Raw genomic sequence first — 18,220 nt, forward strand, 5'->3', positions numbered from 1 at the left:
AGCATACCCATAAGGTATTCAAATTGTTCTATTTAATACTGATCAGTCCCTTTTGGAAGGCCCTCTAATCTGTACAGTTACTAAGTATAATAGGATTTACTTCAATAAAGTCTAACACGAGGAAGGAAAGTACATGTGGTAAATCCTCTTACAGCTAAAGAGATGGGTCGCATTTCCTTGCTTATTTTTTAATCCTCCTTTGTCAGTAACAAGAAATTTTCAGGTGTTTGTGATTTTTTTTCCTTGATGGTCAATTTTGTCGCTTGAAAGGAGGGTGAAGGCTCAACATTTCCCTTTGAAGTGGACAACCAGGAATCTCATGCAGTTCAACAAAGGGAACAACAAACTTCAACAAAGTCCTGTACCTGGGCGGGAACAACCCCAGGTGCCAGTACAGACTGGCAGCAAAGCAGCTGGAAAGCAGCTTTGCAGAAAAGGACCTGGGAGTCCTGACGAGCACAAAGTTGAACACCAACCAGCGCTGAACCCGTGCAGCAAAGAAGACCAACAGCATCTAGGGATGCATTAGGAGAAGCATTGCCAGCAGACTGAGGGCAGTGATCCTTCCCCTCTGCTCAGCACTGGTTAGACACATCTGGAGTGCTGGGTCCAACTCTGGGCTCCAGTAAAGGGCCAAGGAGATTATAAAGGGCTTAGAGCACCTGATATCCAGGAGAGGCTGACAGAGCTGGGACTGTTCAGTCTGGAGAAAGCTCAGGGAGATCCTATCCAGGGAAGGGAAAGGGGAAAGGGGAAAGGGGGAAGGAAAAGGGAAAGGGAAAGGGAAAGGGAAATGGGAAAGGGAAAGGGAAAGGGAAAGGGAAATGGGAAAGGGAAAGGGAAAGGGAAAGGGAAAGGGAAAGGGAAAGGGAAAGGGAAAGGGAAAGGGAAAGGGAAAGGGAAAGGGAAAGATCAGTGCACTTGATAAAGAATTAAGAACTTGAGATGTGGCAGTAAAAACACAGACTCTGTGGATGGTGTTCCAGAGACCTTTATTGTTAGTCAGCATTAGTCCTTTATAGTCTAAGTTACACGCGAAGTGCACACACTTAATTATCTAATTTGATTGGTAGCAATATACGGTTCACGCGCCTTATGCTTCGTTTGGATTGGTTATCATTTTTTGGTTGTCTTTACTATTTTTGCCTTTGGTATTTCCTTATCTTGTTCTAGTTGCTGGTTTTTGTTATTGAGCAAGGGGTGTTCAAGGACATAGACCAAATTCGTCAATGTCAAACAGCTGTGCTGCACTCTCTGCCTCCACATTGAGACACAAATCAATGTTTGATGTTTCCAAAGAGGTATGTCAAATGTTGTTCACTGAAATGAAAAGCAGTCTGAAAAGAGAAAAAAAAGGGGTTGGCTCCTGTAAGATTAAATCTGTATGATTTCAAACATTGTTTTTAACAGTGGTTTTTAGCCAGTTAACAAAAGTAACCTTTGTTCATCGTGTGCAAACTATCACATACAAAAGCTTGCCTGAGGCTTAATTTATAATGCAACATATAATAAGAGGGCTGGAGCACCTCTCCTATAAGGACAGGCTGAGAGAGTTGGGACTGTTCGGCCTGGAGAAGAAAAGGCTCCGGGAAGACCTTATAGCAGCCTTCCAGTACCTCAAGGCGGCCTAGAGGAAAGATGGGGAGAGACTGTTCAGTAGGGCCCATTGTGACAGGACTAGGGGTAATGGTTTTAAAATAGAGGGAGGTAGATTTAGATTAGATATTTGGAAAAAAAATATTTTACACTGAGGGTTGTAGAGCACTGGAACAGGTTGCCAAGAGAGGTGGTGGAAGCCCCATCCCTGGAAACGAAACGTTCAAGGCCAGGCTGGATGAGGCTCTGAGCAACCTGATCTAGTGGGGGATGTCCCTGCTCCTTGCAGCGGGGTTGGACTAGATGACCTTTGAAGGTCCCTTCCAACTCTAACCATTCTATGATTCTATGATTCTATGAATATAGCCTTTATACAGGAATCTTGATGCCTCAAAAAGTTTTCCTATGTAAACATTAAGTTAGATTAATCATTGTTCCTAGATTATACTCAATACCTGGTATGGCTTCTCAAACAATCTTTGGACAAGAAATTAATGGAAGATGCAATGCATACATGAACAATGGATACAAACCACTTTACAAGTTACTCATTTTGCAAAGAAATTACTGGTCTGTTGGAGCAGAAATTGATATTTGTATGCAGTACCACAGTATCAGGAGGAAAAAAAGTAGGCTTTAGTTCCACTAGCAATATAGAAACAAAATACCACTTGTTCATTTCTTGGTGCCATTTGCTTCTGTCAGCTTCTCTCGAGTCCCTGCAAGCTGAGGGGCCTCAGACAAGTTGGGCTCTTTCTTCAGCTTTTAGTAGAGGTTCTCATTGAGTTGCGTACCCAGAAACTTGCTCCCCAGGAGGCAGGGGCCACAGTCTCTGCCTTGTAGCACGCCCACCATAGCTCTCCACTTTTCATCTGAGAGCAGGAGTGCCCACCCATCTTGACCCCAACCAGGCCATTCTCGCATACCAGAATTTTTGAGTGGTAAATATCATGCACGCTGGAGAACTGTGATGAGGGAAATTCCACATGTAGCTTACAGGTGGGAGGGGTATGTAGTCCCTTGAGGTCTCACTTGTCCTTTTCAGGACAAGGTATTCAACTGAGTGACCTCAGCTACCCCTTGAGTCAGGCTTACTCTAAAGCCAATGCTATTCTGGTGCTGATCATGTCACCTTGCCCCACTCTTACATTATTGAAGGTTAATGGATAGGTTAACCTTAACATAAAAGCTCTAATGTCAGCTCCATGGTAGTAGGCCCTCTACAGCGGTTTAAAAAGGGAGATCTTGCTCTATTCTTAGTATGTAATAGAAATAAGTGAATAGAGGAAATGAGATAAGACAAGACAAAAATAAATTACACACAATTAGTATAAAGCAAAGTAGTAAACTGTAGTGAACTCTGACTTCTTCTTCACAGAGCTCTTCCCCCCTGCATTATTAGATCCTGCACAGGAATGATAAAACCAAATAATCCTGTCAGCATCTTCACAAGGGAAGCCATTCTGGTATGGTCTAAGGTATCAGCTTCATAGCACACACGTTCTCCACTGAGGATTATAACCCTTGTTGCAAAGGGAATGAACTCTCACTAATTGTTTTTTCCATGCCTAATTATTACATTCTGTGTGTCTGTGACCCATTAAAGTATAATAGCCCTGGAGAAGAAGCTACTATATATGCATGACAGAGTGTCTATATACAGACACACACATATATATCTCTCTATGTGCACAGAGTTCAGACACTCACATGTATAAAGACATACTATTTTTTTTATGTTATATATTATACAATGGGATCCCAATACTGCCAAAGAGAAAACTAGTGTTTTGCAAATTTTATTTATTTACCTTTTAAAATGGAACTAGATAGAACATGGGAATTTATTGGTACTACTTATATTGCAATCCTTAAAGAAGTACTTACGTTTTCCAAAATTAGCACTAATACCTGAGTTTGGAATCTTAATTCCTGCTCTGTGAAGAAAAAAAAAATCACTGAATTAAGGGCTGTGTTACTGTCATTATTTAGGAATTCATTTCACAAGATAACGTATGGAAAATACAGTGCAAAAGAGAGCAGGGCGAGGTGAGAAGACGCAGCATTCCCTAAGGCACTGTTCTGTTCTACTTCTGTTGGCAGTATGGCACGTCAGGAAGTTTTCCCTGAATTTGTATTCTCTGTATGTAGCTCCCCACTGATTATCTACTTGGCTTTGGCTAATCATAGCATTAGCAGAATGGAGTGCTTTACTTTGTGTACGGCAGTTGAGGATTACTTGAAAATAGTTTTTAACCGACAACTCATTTCTGAGTGGGCTTCATGATGAGTGGGCTCTGTCAGGAAAGGAGAGGGTGTCACCACCTCTGAGGAGATCATCCTATCATCCTGGGACTCTTTGAATACCAACGTGCCTGGGCAGAGGCAGAATGACTGGTGAGCTTGGTGGTTTAATTCCTTTTCATGCACTAGAAATATGAATCGCTAATACAGCACAAACTTTTCCTCCTTTGCAATGATATCGCCATTATTTTGAGTGACAAGTGGAAATGATAATACTGCTACAAATCTCTCTGGGTTTTTTAATGGCACTAATCAGAAAATAGCATTCAATAGCTGTTGCATTCCTAAAGTATTCTTCGCCGTTTACCCCAGGAGCAGCCATCACTACCTCTTGTTAGCAGAAAGCCTACACAAAGAGGGTCTTCAAGGCAGCCAAGGTTGTGCTCAGTCTGATCTCTCTTCTGGCAGTCCCAGAGCTCTGTGTGTGTGCTGAGTACACCCCACTCCTCTCACCTCTTCCCTTAGGATACTATTAACCACCCAGCTTCACTGAACAGAAATACTTCTTAGTATGTAAGTATTATCAAAGGGCCAGATGCTTTGTCACCTCTTTGTGGATGGGTCTGTTCCCAGGCATTGAACCCATTCACAGGCTGCTGTTTTCCTTTCCTTCCTAACAACATAAAGCAAGCAAATAGGGCATCAGTAGGAACCCTCCATCGCAGAAGACAACATGTCTACATTTGCAGTTTGCATAGTTTTAGAAAAAGTAGAGGAAACCTCCTATGTGATTAGCATTTTATACACGAGTAGAGGCATATTTAACAAATGAAACAGGTTCATGAAAAAGCATGGGAATTTGCTGTGAGCCAGACTGAAACACTTTACAATCAACTTTATGGTTCTTTTTATATATGCTGTTCTCTAGGTACAGTTCAAGATTTATCTCTGTTTTAATTTTAAATCCTTTATTTTAAGGAAGGCAAGTCATCACCACCCTGGAGAAAGAAAAATAAAATCCCACCTGCTGCTTTGGGTTATATGCCTTCGACACTGCCACTTGCTTCCTTACAAAAAAAAAAAAAGTCCAGAATGTAGCTGTGTTCATAACTTGATATCAGCTTTTCTTAAGATTAACTTTTCATGCAGAATTCCAATATAATCTAATTATATTTCCTTGCAATGCTTCCAAGTCAAAGAAAAAGTGGATTTAGGAAAAATACTTTGGTAGTTTCAGACTTTTCAGTACCTAGGGCAAATTTAAGCGACAATGACTATCTCACCTTGGAGGTTCATGGTCAACCCAAAATTTGTTACTTAAGCTTTGGGATGACTCTAAAACCCAGACAGGAGAGTAAGTTTGACAAATGCATGAAAACTATATTCCTAATTCAAATTGAAATGAAACCATATATTCACCCCTTGTGTTGTAAAACTAGATTCTCAGGGATATTTGCATAGGTACCTTACTCTTTGGACATCCAGATTCACTATTGCTGTGTAATGGAGGTTCTCAACAACCTTATCCTGCTGTGACCATGCCACACAGGCCACTAGGCACAGCAAGGCCTATGTTTTCATCATTCATCATGCATAAAACTGTTGAAGTGATAACACTGCTTGATAAATTACCTGCAGATGCAGTGCACAGCAAAGCAGGAGGGTCTTTAGGTAAGATAAAATCTCCGGATGTCATCAGTAGAAGCTAACCTATTGTTTGGGAATGCTTTAAGCAGTAAGCTATTAGATATTACTGCATCTCCCTGGTTGAGACTGTTCGGAAGGTATGGGACAAGCATGGATCTGGAAGATCTCTTTATGGCTGTGGCCTGAGTGATTAATCATGTGGAGTGGTCATTTGGTGAGACTGGGAAGCTTTTCACAATTGATGGATCTGGGCCAGGCTGGAGGAAACAGAAGCTGAGGAGGAACCAGATATGTTTGATTTGAAATCCCACATTATGGGTTAGGAGATAATAATGCTAGTGACAAATTCCTCCTTCTCCTCAAGAAAGAGGAGTGAATGTCAAGTTACCACTGTTTTATAGACATGGCCTGTAATCTTCCTTATGAAGAGGGAAACTTTCATAAGCCTGTCTGTGGCACTTGTACCGGTGCTACAGCACAGGGACAGATCAGCAAACAAACCATACCTGTGTAAAAGTACGTGCTCTCCTGTACACCGATTGGTTAGCCCAGAGTATTACTTGGGTCTAGTTAAGCAGTTGCAAAGCCAGTTGTCAGAGTGAAGGTTTGTGATGCTTGCCTGGCATGAAGGGATGTCCAACAGCACAGAACTGAGAGAACATTCAGCTCAGCCTTTGGACTTGAGGAGTGATGGTGGAGCACACAGTTGGAGAGATGCCAGGACTTTGCCCCACAGTCACCTGGAAGCCTGCATAGCAAAACCATCATATTAGACCACTCTGTGGTACCCTACATGGTGCCTGTGGAGCTGCAAGCTGCTGTGTGAGGCAGAGTGGAAGGGGACACTGATAGATTGGTGAAGTCACACATACCCGTAAAGTAACCACAGAGGCAATATGGGAGCAGGAAAGAGGAATCAGGAAAATAAGACATGTCGAACATTCAAATCCATGCTAATTGTCATGGATAGTCACCCACAAGCTCCTATGCTATTTTGCAGGTCATATCTCACCCTCACCAAGGGCTAAGCCTGTGCTGCTTTTCACCACTCAGAGCCCTGACATTGGTATTACCTCTACCAATCATGCACATAATTTTCCCAATGTGTCTACAGCACATCTGTGCTCATCACCACTAGAAGCGCGTACTCCTGATGTTCCTGGCCTGCCTCTCCTTCCATTTATCATGTCTAAATCTAGACTCTTAATTTCATCCAGTAAATGTTCCTGCTCCCATATCAAGCACCTAGAGCAGAGTATGGATTTTGACATATTTCTTTCCTCAGAGTGCTTCTCCCCTGCAACAAAGTCTATTACCCCTGACCGAAGCCACAGTCCATAATTTCACACTGACTGGCCATATAACAGCATATGCCCTCCCTGACCAGTTCCCACATCAGGGCTTTCTTCAAAAACAGCAAAAAGTACGGCGGGTAGGAAAACTGAATGTGGTTCCCTCTAACCTTCTGCAAGTCAGAGTGCTCCCACAACATAGTGAGGGAAAGCTAGATTTTTGAGACTTTCTGTATTCACCTTTTCGCAAACAACAGCATACCAGATGAATAACAGATGAAGTGGGTACATATTCAATAGCTGAGCAGTCAAATAAGTAAATAACAAGGCATATGCTTGCAAACATCTGTCTATCACTGCAAACAAATCTTACCTGCACAAGGTCAGCTCCCCCTCACGCCTAAACACCGTGCCTTTCTCTCTAGCAGCTTAGGACTTTGCTCATCAAACAGACCAGTTTTCTTGTCTCAGCACCAGTCATCTCCCTGGGGATCCTGGATGGTGAAGTCAGGCAGAGAATTTCACCCTTAAATATCTTCACACTTAAATATCTTTGAGGATCAACATCAAACTTGGCTGCAGGCAAAGTAATTACACTTGAAACGCAGATATCAAAGAAAACTAAGACATTTGCATGGAAATCAGCATATAATTGATCCAACAAGTATTGTATTTGAGGAACAAAAGTGACAGGCATACATCAGCAGCTGTCATACACTCGTGTTCAAAATCCCCTCCCCATGCCCCTTTCCCAAAGAGCGTCACTCCGCTAACCACTATGCAATATTAGAGCTGACTGAAAATACATTTCCTGAATATAACAAGCAGATCCATGAAAAATCAGCCTCAGTGGATGTTATTTTCTTTGGTGCTGCTTTTATTTGTGAAAATTCTCAGCTTTTAAACTCTGTGCAGACTCTGTGACCTGGAGGCAGAGGAGAGATGGTAATGGAGTAGGTCAACTCTTCTGTTTGTTGTTTTTAAGGAAAAGCTTTAGTGCTTATTGAACAGAAGTCTGGTTGCCTATGTTTTTTTTTTATCTTGTGGTTGATTGCAAACCCTGATTAAAGCTTCACCCAGGCAAGGAGCACTTATAAGAGCTCTCTCCAGAGTGGTTTCTCTAATGTATGAGGTCACATTTCAGCCTTTCCTTTAGTCAGGGCACTCAAAAGTCTCGAATCTATCTGGCTGGCTATTTCCACAAAATTTATAAGAATATAATTATCTTTGAATTAATTTAATTCATATTTAATTCATCCAGCAAATTCAAAAGTTATTGCTGGCAGCAGAGAAGCACAGTGTGCTTGTATAAGAGACTGGGGCTAAAAATCACCACAGGCCTTCCCTCCTTCCCTCTCTCTCATGCACGCACACGTGCAAAGAGGGAAAAGAATAAATAAAAATGTCTTAACAAACATGAGGAGAGAAATGAACCCTAATAGGGCAGGCTCTCTCCCTCCTATACTCTCGCCCCTGAACTGCAGTCATCTCTGAAGGTCTTTCTACCGACTGCAGGCTGGTGGGAATTGCTTCTGCTGCTGCCTCTCACCCAGCAACTTCCTCCCTGCCGTCCTTGAGCAAGAGAAGTATCTCCACTGCAAACCAGACATCCGCTGCAACCATTGCCGCAGCAACCTCAGCTGCTGCCAGCAGCACCGAGGCCTCAAGGCCAGACCCACAAAGCTTCTCCTGTCAGGAAAAATATACTGTGACCTGGGAAAAGATAAAGAGGATCCTAGAAAGCTTCACTTTATCTTCCCTTGTTTCTTGCTGATCTGTGTCATCACAGCTTTAGTGTATGTAGAGAGAATTGGATTAATTTTTTTAAACTAAATCACTTCTTTTCTCACCATAAAAATAGGTCAAGCACGAATCTAAAGGATATTCCTTCAGTACATTTTCTCCCATAAATTTAGCTGATGTTCCACTGTTTGTTGCTGCAGCGTCTACTGATCTATTAAATCTCTTTATCACAAGGTGTCGTAGTTCAGCCCCAACGGGGACCAGACTACGCAGTCTCTCTCTCACTCCCCCCACTCTCCGAGAGAATAGGAGGAGATTTGACAAACAAAAAAAAAACCAAACACGCGGGTTGAGATTAAACAAAAAGTAAATTTAACAGTAATGACAAGAAAACAATAGAGTGATGGAACACAAATACAGTATAATAGCTCACAACAGATCTCTACATCCAGTCTCTTCCAACTAGGAGAGCCTCCCTTCAGCCCCCTCCTCACTTATATACTGAGCATGATGTCAGATGGGATGGAATAGCTCTTTGGCTAATTTGGGTAAATTAACCCCAGCTGTTAGCTAATTAGTTAACTATCCCAGCCATAGGGGCTACCAGCTTCAGTTCTCCACCCAGCTCAGGTAAATATTAACTCTATCCTGGCCAGAACCAGGACACAAGGGATTTCATTACATTAGCAATTACTCACAAGTTTTAGAGTGCTGTCTCCATCCAGTGGTGAAACATTAAAAATGCTGCTTTCCTGGAGTTGCAGTTTTTCGGACTTTTTGCAAAGCATGAAATACATTATGTCCTGATTTTAAATTGCACAACTAGTGCAATAGTAACTGCATAAATACATTGAAAGATCCTATATGAAACCTAAAAATGCCCATTCCATCTGTAACAAAATGTGGTATTTTTTAATCGTAAAAATGTCAATAACGAACCCTGTGTGTTTTAATTCTTATCCTCCTTCAGTTTTCAACTTTCAATTTGAAAGCTGATATTCTTCTGCCAACATTAACTGTGTCTGGAGACAAGAAAGTGGAGTCTCGCCCACCTCCCTCTCCCACTCCTCCTCCAGTTCAGTACAGCTACATCAATAACCGCCTCTTTGCTAGTGTAAGAGAAGAGCGCTTCTGGCAGTTCACATTTTTCAGATGTGGCAGCAGCAGAACTCCACTACAGAGTGTGTGAGGTTAGACGAAGTAGCGTGGCGTCGCCAGCAGAGATTCAGTAATTAGTTAAGCTCCTGCATCATTGTCTTTTTTTTATGCCATGTTGATTTTAGCTGCCACGGACAGAAAAGAACAAAATGCAGACAGAGTAGGCTATCAGAACCCAAAGGTATGCCAGGTTCATTCCTCACTGTAGCAGCTTGTGCTTTCAGTCTGTCAGAGGCAGGATGCCCCAGCTTGACTCTTACCTTGCCGTCCAGGAATAAATTCTTGTTTTCCCTTCTCTTTGTTTTTGGCATGGCCTCAGCAAACATTTGGTCCCAAATTCTCCTCACAGAGAAGAGAAAAAATGATGCTATCTCAGTACAGCAACAGCAATTCTATCAAAAAATGGTGTGAAAGGTTAATTCAGACAATAAACGGCCTGTGCCAGGCTCTCAGCGATGTTACATTGACCTGCTTTTTGTTTTGTTTCGTTTTCCCTAATTGCTTTCAAGTATGCCAAGGTCTGGCTGATCTCCAGAAATCAGGAGCTGAAAAACAGTGCAACTCCATTACTAACCCATCTCTTTGGGCTACCCTCAAGGCAGCACTGGTGCAATTCAGGCCGGGGGTTTTATACTCTGAGGACACTGCTGGAGCCCATACGGATGCACTTGCTGTATGTTCTGTACATGCATGAAACTGCAGTATGGGATTGGGAAGAAATAGATTTTTTTTTTTTTTATGTTACCTTTCAGCATTTTAAATCAATGTACGGTCCCTTGTCTTTTGAAGGTATCATAGCTCTGAAGTTGATGAAAAGAATTGGCAGTAAAGCTGTGCCTGAGACATTTGAAGAGCTTGCTGCTGAATGCTCAGTTGCTATTCCCATCGGCTGCCAGGTCATACCCTTGATTCCAGAAAGTTTTGAAATTAGAAAGCCCTTGATGCCAGAAAGTTCAGGAGTGTTTGGACCACCTCCTTGTTTTGGATCAGCTCTTAGGTTACAGCCTTAGCAAACAACTTGATTCATTCAAATGGTCCCTCTCAACTGAACAGGATTGGCAAGCTACAAGGAGCACATGAAGCTACACAAGAAAATATGCTTGGAATCTAGTTTTAATCTCTCATTAGGCCAGAGTGCAAATCCGAAAGTACCGAGGATATTTCTCCTTTCATTGTTGAAGTGCTAAGGAAAGCTATTAATTTTTATAGAAGAAAACCTACCTCCCTTGGAAAAGCATTCGTTTATTCTAAAACTAAGAATTAAATAATCTTCCTTCTTATTTCACACAGATTTCTTTAAAATAGATAATCTAGTTCTTAAAAAAAAATATGACCTTTTGAAAAATTTTCTCTGAGTCTCTGGGACTTTTCTGTATCTCTTCCTGGCCAGCTGTACACCCACATGAAACACCTCCTGCCCTCAGGCTCCATCGTCAAGAAAAGTATTCAGGCTGGAATTGGCTGGTTTTACTGGCTCTTTGAAGAAGACAGAAGATGCTGAAGGACATCTGCATACTTTACACAGCCAGATGAGGGCACCTGAGAGTGTCTCTTCTGCTCAGGAGAAGTTCTGGAACTCCAACAACAGTGCTACTAGAGCAAACCTGCACCTCGACAGGGGCTCCCGCACTACTGCTATTTGGGTGGACCCCACATGAACAGCCTAAAAAGTATGCTGCTTTTTCCACTAAAAGACAATCAGAGAGAAGACAAAATTACTATCCTTGCCATTGAAGGAGGAAAGTATGGTGGGGACGTGATGTCAGGCTCTAGCCTCTCTTCATCCCATTTACTGCCACCCTCATCTCCATTTTTCATCTTCTTTAACAGATGCGTTCTCCTCAAACCTTACTGTAAGGAGATACTTGTAATCACCCACCTGCATTTCCAGACAATTAGTGTTCATACAGGTCTACACTCCTGTTGATGAGACAGAGGCTGACTATTGATATTCAGCTGATTTATCATTTCCCAACCTTGCTCCCTGTGACTCACAAATCTTCTGGCCCCATCAGCCTGCAGTGACCTGAGGTTCTCCACCATACTTTACATAGAAGTAATTCTGGCCAACTTACAATGGCCTCGAGAAAAGGCCCTGAACTGCCCAAACTCTCACATAAGTCATTAACTGTATTTAAATCCTCCAGTACATGGAATTATTCATGTACCCTTTATCCAAGGAAAGAAAAATTAGATAATAGAAGCCCTTTCAAGGAAAGTTTCCTGTCTATTAAACTAAAACAAGTCAAGGCAGCCATCACCCATTTCTTCACTGGACAATCAACTTGAAGAGTTTCCCAACTCACACAGTTACTTATAGCTATGACCAACCTTGCAGTGCTGCTCTTAAATCATATCAGTCTTATTCTGAGTAACTAGAAGAACTGGTAGTGACCACAAATCACTGGATCCTTGCCTAGTTTTGTTTCTCAGTCATCAATCTTGCTCATCTCTACAAAGAGCTCCAGGCTGAAGGATAAGTAGAGTTGAAGATTTTGCATACCTACCCTCAGCATGCAGAGACTGTTGGCTGTAACTCTTTCCAGTTTCCTAATCCCTGCTAGGCAACCCCTCTAGAAGCCATTGCTGGTTTTTTTCCTCCTCTTGTCCAGATGAGGATTTTGAGGTTGAGTCTTTTAAGAATGAATCGAGATGAGCCCTGAGGAGAGGGACTTGGGAGTGATGGTAGATGAGAAGTTCAACATGAGCAGGCAATGCACCCTTGCAGCCCAGAAGGCCAGCCGCATCCTGGGCTGCATCAAGAGGAGCGTGGCCAGCAGGTCGAGGGAGGTGATTGTGCCCCTCTACTCTGCCCTGGTCAGACCCCATCTGGAGTACTGTGTCCAGTTCTGGAGCCCCCAACATAAGAAGGACATGGACCAGTTGGAGAGGGTCCAGAGGAGGGCCACAAAGATGAAGTCCCTGCTCCTTGCAGGGGGGTTGCACTAGATGACCTTTGAAGGTCCCTTCCAACCCTAACCATTCTATGATTCTAAGAAGACAGCAAAGAGCAAGCAGTAGCAACCCTGAATTAACTTCCAAAGCTGGCTGCATATCTAAAGCAAAGTTTGCTGTCTGTCTGCCAGGTCTGTACTGTGGTCACTGTGCTGTTCTGTGCTGAGCAAAAATATTCTGAGCTCTTTCAGTATGTCATTGAGTTGGTAAACATTTACTTCCCTCCTATGCATAGAGGATTAACTTCTTACAATTGCAGCTTGTGATAAATAACTGAAACTTGAGGGGAAAAATATCTGTTGTCAGAAATCCTTCCTGACATGGCACTATTGCACTGGGAGCTGGGATTTCTCCACCCCTGTTTGAGCATTCCCAGCTTAGGACTTATCTGTGCCTCTGGGGACTCAGTTCCCCATTGCTTTGCTGCTTTCTCCAAACAAACACCAGTTCTGGACAGCAGGGAGGACAGGGCACCCTTTGATCTGACTGCACTCTCCATATCTCACAGCTACGCATGGCTGTATCTGTGCTTACAGTTCTGCATCACAGAGGTACAGACTCCAGGAGAGCAGTTTTGCACAGTAACTAGAAGGTGTGACAGCAGCCACACAGCAGCACAAGGTACTCTTGTGTATGCATGCATGTGTGTATTTAAGTTTGTAAAGTCAAAAAGTCAAAAAGAGGGGACAATCTCAGATGTCCCTGAAAAATCCCCAGGCTTTATAAACCTAACCAAATAGAAGAGAAGATCATTTACAAAAGGGGATCTGAAACCAGAGTATCTTTTCTGAGAAGCTTTTTTATCCATTTACTTGGCTTTTCAGGGAGAACGTAGTATGTAATTCTAAAAGAAACATATGATCAAGACTTCTGAAAATATCTACTACGTTAACTAACTGAGGAAGCTGCAGTTCATCTTAACTGCTGGCCTTTGCAAATTAGCTGAAATTGTTTTAGGTAAGTACGAGTCCATTGACCAAACCTTCTCAAGGACAGTCTAACTCCACCAGCCAGGACTGGGTGTCAAATTGGCAAATGACACATCACAAATTTCTGCTCCTGATTTTGTATACTTCTGCATATACATTTTCATAGCAAACTTTAAAACAGATGAAGAATGCAAATAAGACTAAATTTCTTATACTGTTCCTTTAAATATATCTGCCTGTCTTTTATCCTGATCTAATTCCTTAATTCTCTCTTTAATTCTAATGTGTATAATTCAGATTGTATAACTTACAGTTATCCATTTATTTTATAATCTAGCTCTCAGAAGAGCAGGCACAGCAGTCTAGGTCATAAGGAATGACAAATATGGGTGAAAAATAGAACAAGATTAAAGTTCTTTCTTCTAATAAAGAACATTAATAATATTAATAAATAACACTAAGCGTGCAGTTGGAATTTGTCCTGAAAAAAACACAGTACTGAAAGAGAATTAGGAGAGACAGAAGACATAGAACTGTATCTACACAGAGAACATCACATCAAGCTGAGGAGGAACGCACCTGCAAGACTATGCTTGCTAGAAAAAGACATACTAACAAGCTGGAAGGTGATCACAAAAAGCAACAGAATTATTAACAAACTTAAATATAGTATGGGATTTTAAGAGTCTTAAAATATCAGAATGGCTGCACTAGCTCAAACCAAAAGTCCTTTAAGGCTACTACTCTCTCTCCAACCATTCCAGTAAGTGAACATCTAGCAAGTCAGCACAGAGTAAGCACATTTGGTGTTTTTCCCTTCTGCTTCCCCCAGCTCCAAATATTTTGTGCTCAGGGAATTCCTGAGCTTGAAGAGGTTTACTAAACCCCAACAAAAAACTCTTCCAATATTTGCCCAGTTTCACCCTGAATCTGTCTCATAGTCTTGTCACCATCCTATTTTTTTGCAAGTTCTACACTTCTACTATCTCTTGCATGAAAAGCTACTTAGTCTTTGTTTTCCTGGGACAGGTCCTTGTAGCCCAAAAGATGAGTGAACAGTCAATCCCTATCCACTATCTCGTTACCACTGGTGATTCTGTGGGACTCTGCATGTCCCCCACAGCCACCTCTTCCCAAGGCTGAAGAATGCTAATCTGCTTGGCTAATCCTCCTACGGAAGCCCTTCCACCTAATTATCCTTACTGCTGTTTTCCAAATCCCTTCCAGTTCAGGAGGGTTGGACTAGATGACCTTTAAAGGTCCCTTCCAACCCAAACCATTCTATGATTCTAAGATTCTAACAGACTGTCTTGAAGATAAGAGGATCAGAACTGAACACAGTAGTCAAGGGGGCTAGGTAAACCATGGATTTACATGGTGGCGTAACTATGTGCTCTTTGTTGTTTACGTCTTCTAAAATCTGTTTTGCTTTGCTCATTGCGCCTAAGCACAGAGCTGATGTTTTCCTGGACCTGTTCCCTATAACTACAAGATCTTGTTAATGTTCAAAGCTAGGCCCATTTTTTTTTTTTCATTTTATCCATGAACATCACTTTCCATTCACCTACTTGGAATTCCATTTGCCACTTTATTGTTCAGTCATCCAGGCTTCTCAAAAGCTTCTCAAAAACACTCATACGAAGTGAAGCATCAGAATTACTTGCCGTGTAACAAATGCAAGATAAACCTGACACAGCATCACTGATGTTATTAGTTTCAGTGTATTATACAAGATACACTTGAGAACCTTGTACAGGGAAAATATCTAACTTCCACAATTATATCTGCCTCAAATGGCAAATCTCGTTCTTTTACTCTTTCAAGATTTTAATATTGGTTTCTGTCCACTTTTGCTTCACAGAGCTCTGCATATCAGCTGAGCAAATATGATGGGTTTTGTTCCCTAGGACATTGCTGTGTTTACAGGAAGATACAATGTTCACTGCTATTGCTAATTTACTTATACTGAAATAACTCTGAAGAAATCAGTCTTAAAGCTCTTCTTTCACATTTTTAATGCAACAGAATTTTGGAGGCTTTTTTTTTCCCCTCTTACAACAGTTTTTTTATAACAGTTCCAGTAAGAAGAAATATAATCTCTACATAAAGACCAGCATGCCAGTGGATTTCTGGAAAAACAATCACCTTTCTGAGGCGATATAATCTCCCAGTCACCGTTTTGGGTACATGTTTGCGTGCTGTTTTTGAGATTTGAAATGGAGTAAAACCTTCAAGGATGTTCAGAGGAAACAAGCCTGTATTCCTAGGATGTGTTAGGTGACTAATAAATACACAACCTACATTCAGAAAATATATTTACCTTGAAAAGAACTGTATGGCTTACAAAAATGCACTGAAGGATGGCTTGTTGTTTATTTCATAGGGAAGTACTGCTGTGCAATGTAGCGTTTCTGTGGTCCTTAGGCTTCATGGACAGCAAGTAAACAGATTTATGATATTGTTAGAATAGACTGTGGTTCTCACGAGGTGTGACAGCTGTTATTTTATAGTACTTAAGTCAGTGTGAAGTGACAGTCAGCCACCTACTGGAAATGCTACACACAGGCATAAATAATGTGTATCCACATCATACCTGCAGCATGTAAATGCAATAATGTAGTCATACTCCCTCTTTCAAATGCACTCTCCTTGGCACATCAAGATCGCTTGTTGGGCAGCTGTGATACTCTGTGACAAACTGGCCATTCTCCATGCTTATCCGTTTTTTATGGCAGGATCCACCCTTTTTCAAATCTACACTTTTGTTGCATTTGCAGTTTTTCCCACCCGCATCCTTTTTAATACACAGACTGACTGAATTACTGGTAAACCCACAGATGTGAAAATAACCACCTATGTCTTCTCCACTAAAGATGAAAAAACCCACCCAATATTACTATCAGTATAAAACAGGGCTAGTTCCTGACCCACCTTCGTCACAACAGAAGAAAGATGTTTCGACTGAAGCACTGCATATGCAGGACATGCTTTGAAACACAGCCAAAAAAACATTACCTGATGCAACACATTGATTTGACTCTGATTCAGGCAGGACCCGATTGAGTAGAGTCAGGATAACCTCATGAAAAGGGTACAATGTCAGGAGCCAAGAAATGTGGCCTCTCCTCACGGCTCTATCTCAGATGATTTATGTAACCACTGGTAACTCGGGTCAGGGCTCAAATGCATGACTGAATTATGAGCATCTAGTAAGTTACTGTGGGTCTAAGCAGTGATAACTCACAATAACTACTTGCATTCTCATACTCAGCGAAGGACACGTAAGTTGATCCACATACCTTGGATCTGGGCAGACATAAGACAGCACTTAGAAACAGTTAATAAAACTCAGCTGACAAGGGGATAAATTCATGAAGTGCCATATGTTGCTTCTGTTAGGTGCCCATAAATTGAAATAAATCATTGTTTTTAAGCAAGCCTTTACAGTATCTCTTACAAAATCCTGTTTATTTATCACGTTAAAAGTTCTGTTTCCCTCAACATAGAAGGAATTTTGTAAGAGAAAACAGTGACCCTGCTCAAGTTAGTTTACACACTCAGCAAGGTGGGTGGTTTTGTTTCGGTTTTGGGGGATTTGAGGGTTTGTTTTTAAACTTCCAGGTTATCACGCAAAATGCTGATCAGAACTCATTGTGCCAGGTCAATTTTTTTTTCAAAAATATTTGTAGGTTAAATTTATATCGGCAGATTTTATGTAGGACATCATCTGTCAGCACCTGTCTAGCTTTACGCAAGATTTGGTATCATTTGTCCTCCCACAGACAATATAAAAGAAGAAAACCAGTACAAAACCCCATGCTGCGTACTTGGCTAACTCAACTTGGCAGGATATGGGGAAAGACAGACAGGAGGAAATTAGGTTGCACTAAAATGGTTTGTTCCATTTCACAAAATGCCATTTGGTTGCAAAATGTGTTTCATACGCACAGACTAAAATGAATTGATAAGAACTTGCAAAGCAAGTAGAAACATAACAACTATAGCCATTGCCAAAATAGAAGGGCTGGAATAGAGTAGCGCCCAAGACACTGACAGGGGATTAAAACATAAGGAAGGATGTAATTAGAGGAGGAGAGAATGTGTGTTTCATTATTTTAATAACATTTCTATCAACAAGCTAGGAGCTCTACATTCAGCTCCTAGCAGAAGCCAGTTGTGTATATGTTCCACACGCACGGGTGATTATTTTATTTGTACACAAGTGATAACAGCTGCATTCTGATCCCAGCAACACACCCAGCACTCCCTTTGTCCTGCCTCCCCACCAGTCTCCATGTTTGAGCTACCAAGAGGTGGCAGAACCATCAACCGAAGTATGGGGTAGCCGACTGACAGGCCAAAGACCCACACTATTTCAAAATTACTTCCGTGTCACCAATTTACATATTGAAGCAGAATGACTGAATGAAAATCATTGTTTGGATTCATTAAGGAATCTGGATGGGAGAGAGAGTATCTGCTTTCTCAGCTGGAGCTCTGCATGCTCAGCATTATGACCATGGCATTTCAATGGGTTCCTCTACTTCAGCCAGGTGGATCCTGGCAAATGCTGCCCCAGGACAGGCATTTCAGCTCCGCTTTATAATTTAATTGAGTTCTCTAAAGTGCCTATTGTCGCACGGCAGAAGAGAAAAC

Source organism: Chlamydotis macqueenii, chromosome 1 (genome assembly GCF_036417535.1).
Source record: "Chlamydotis macqueenii isolate bChlMac1 chromosome 1, bChlMac1.mat, whole genome shotgun sequence".
Classification (NCBI taxonomy): Eukaryota; Metazoa; Chordata; class Aves; order Otidiformes; family Otididae; genus Chlamydotis; species Chlamydotis macqueenii.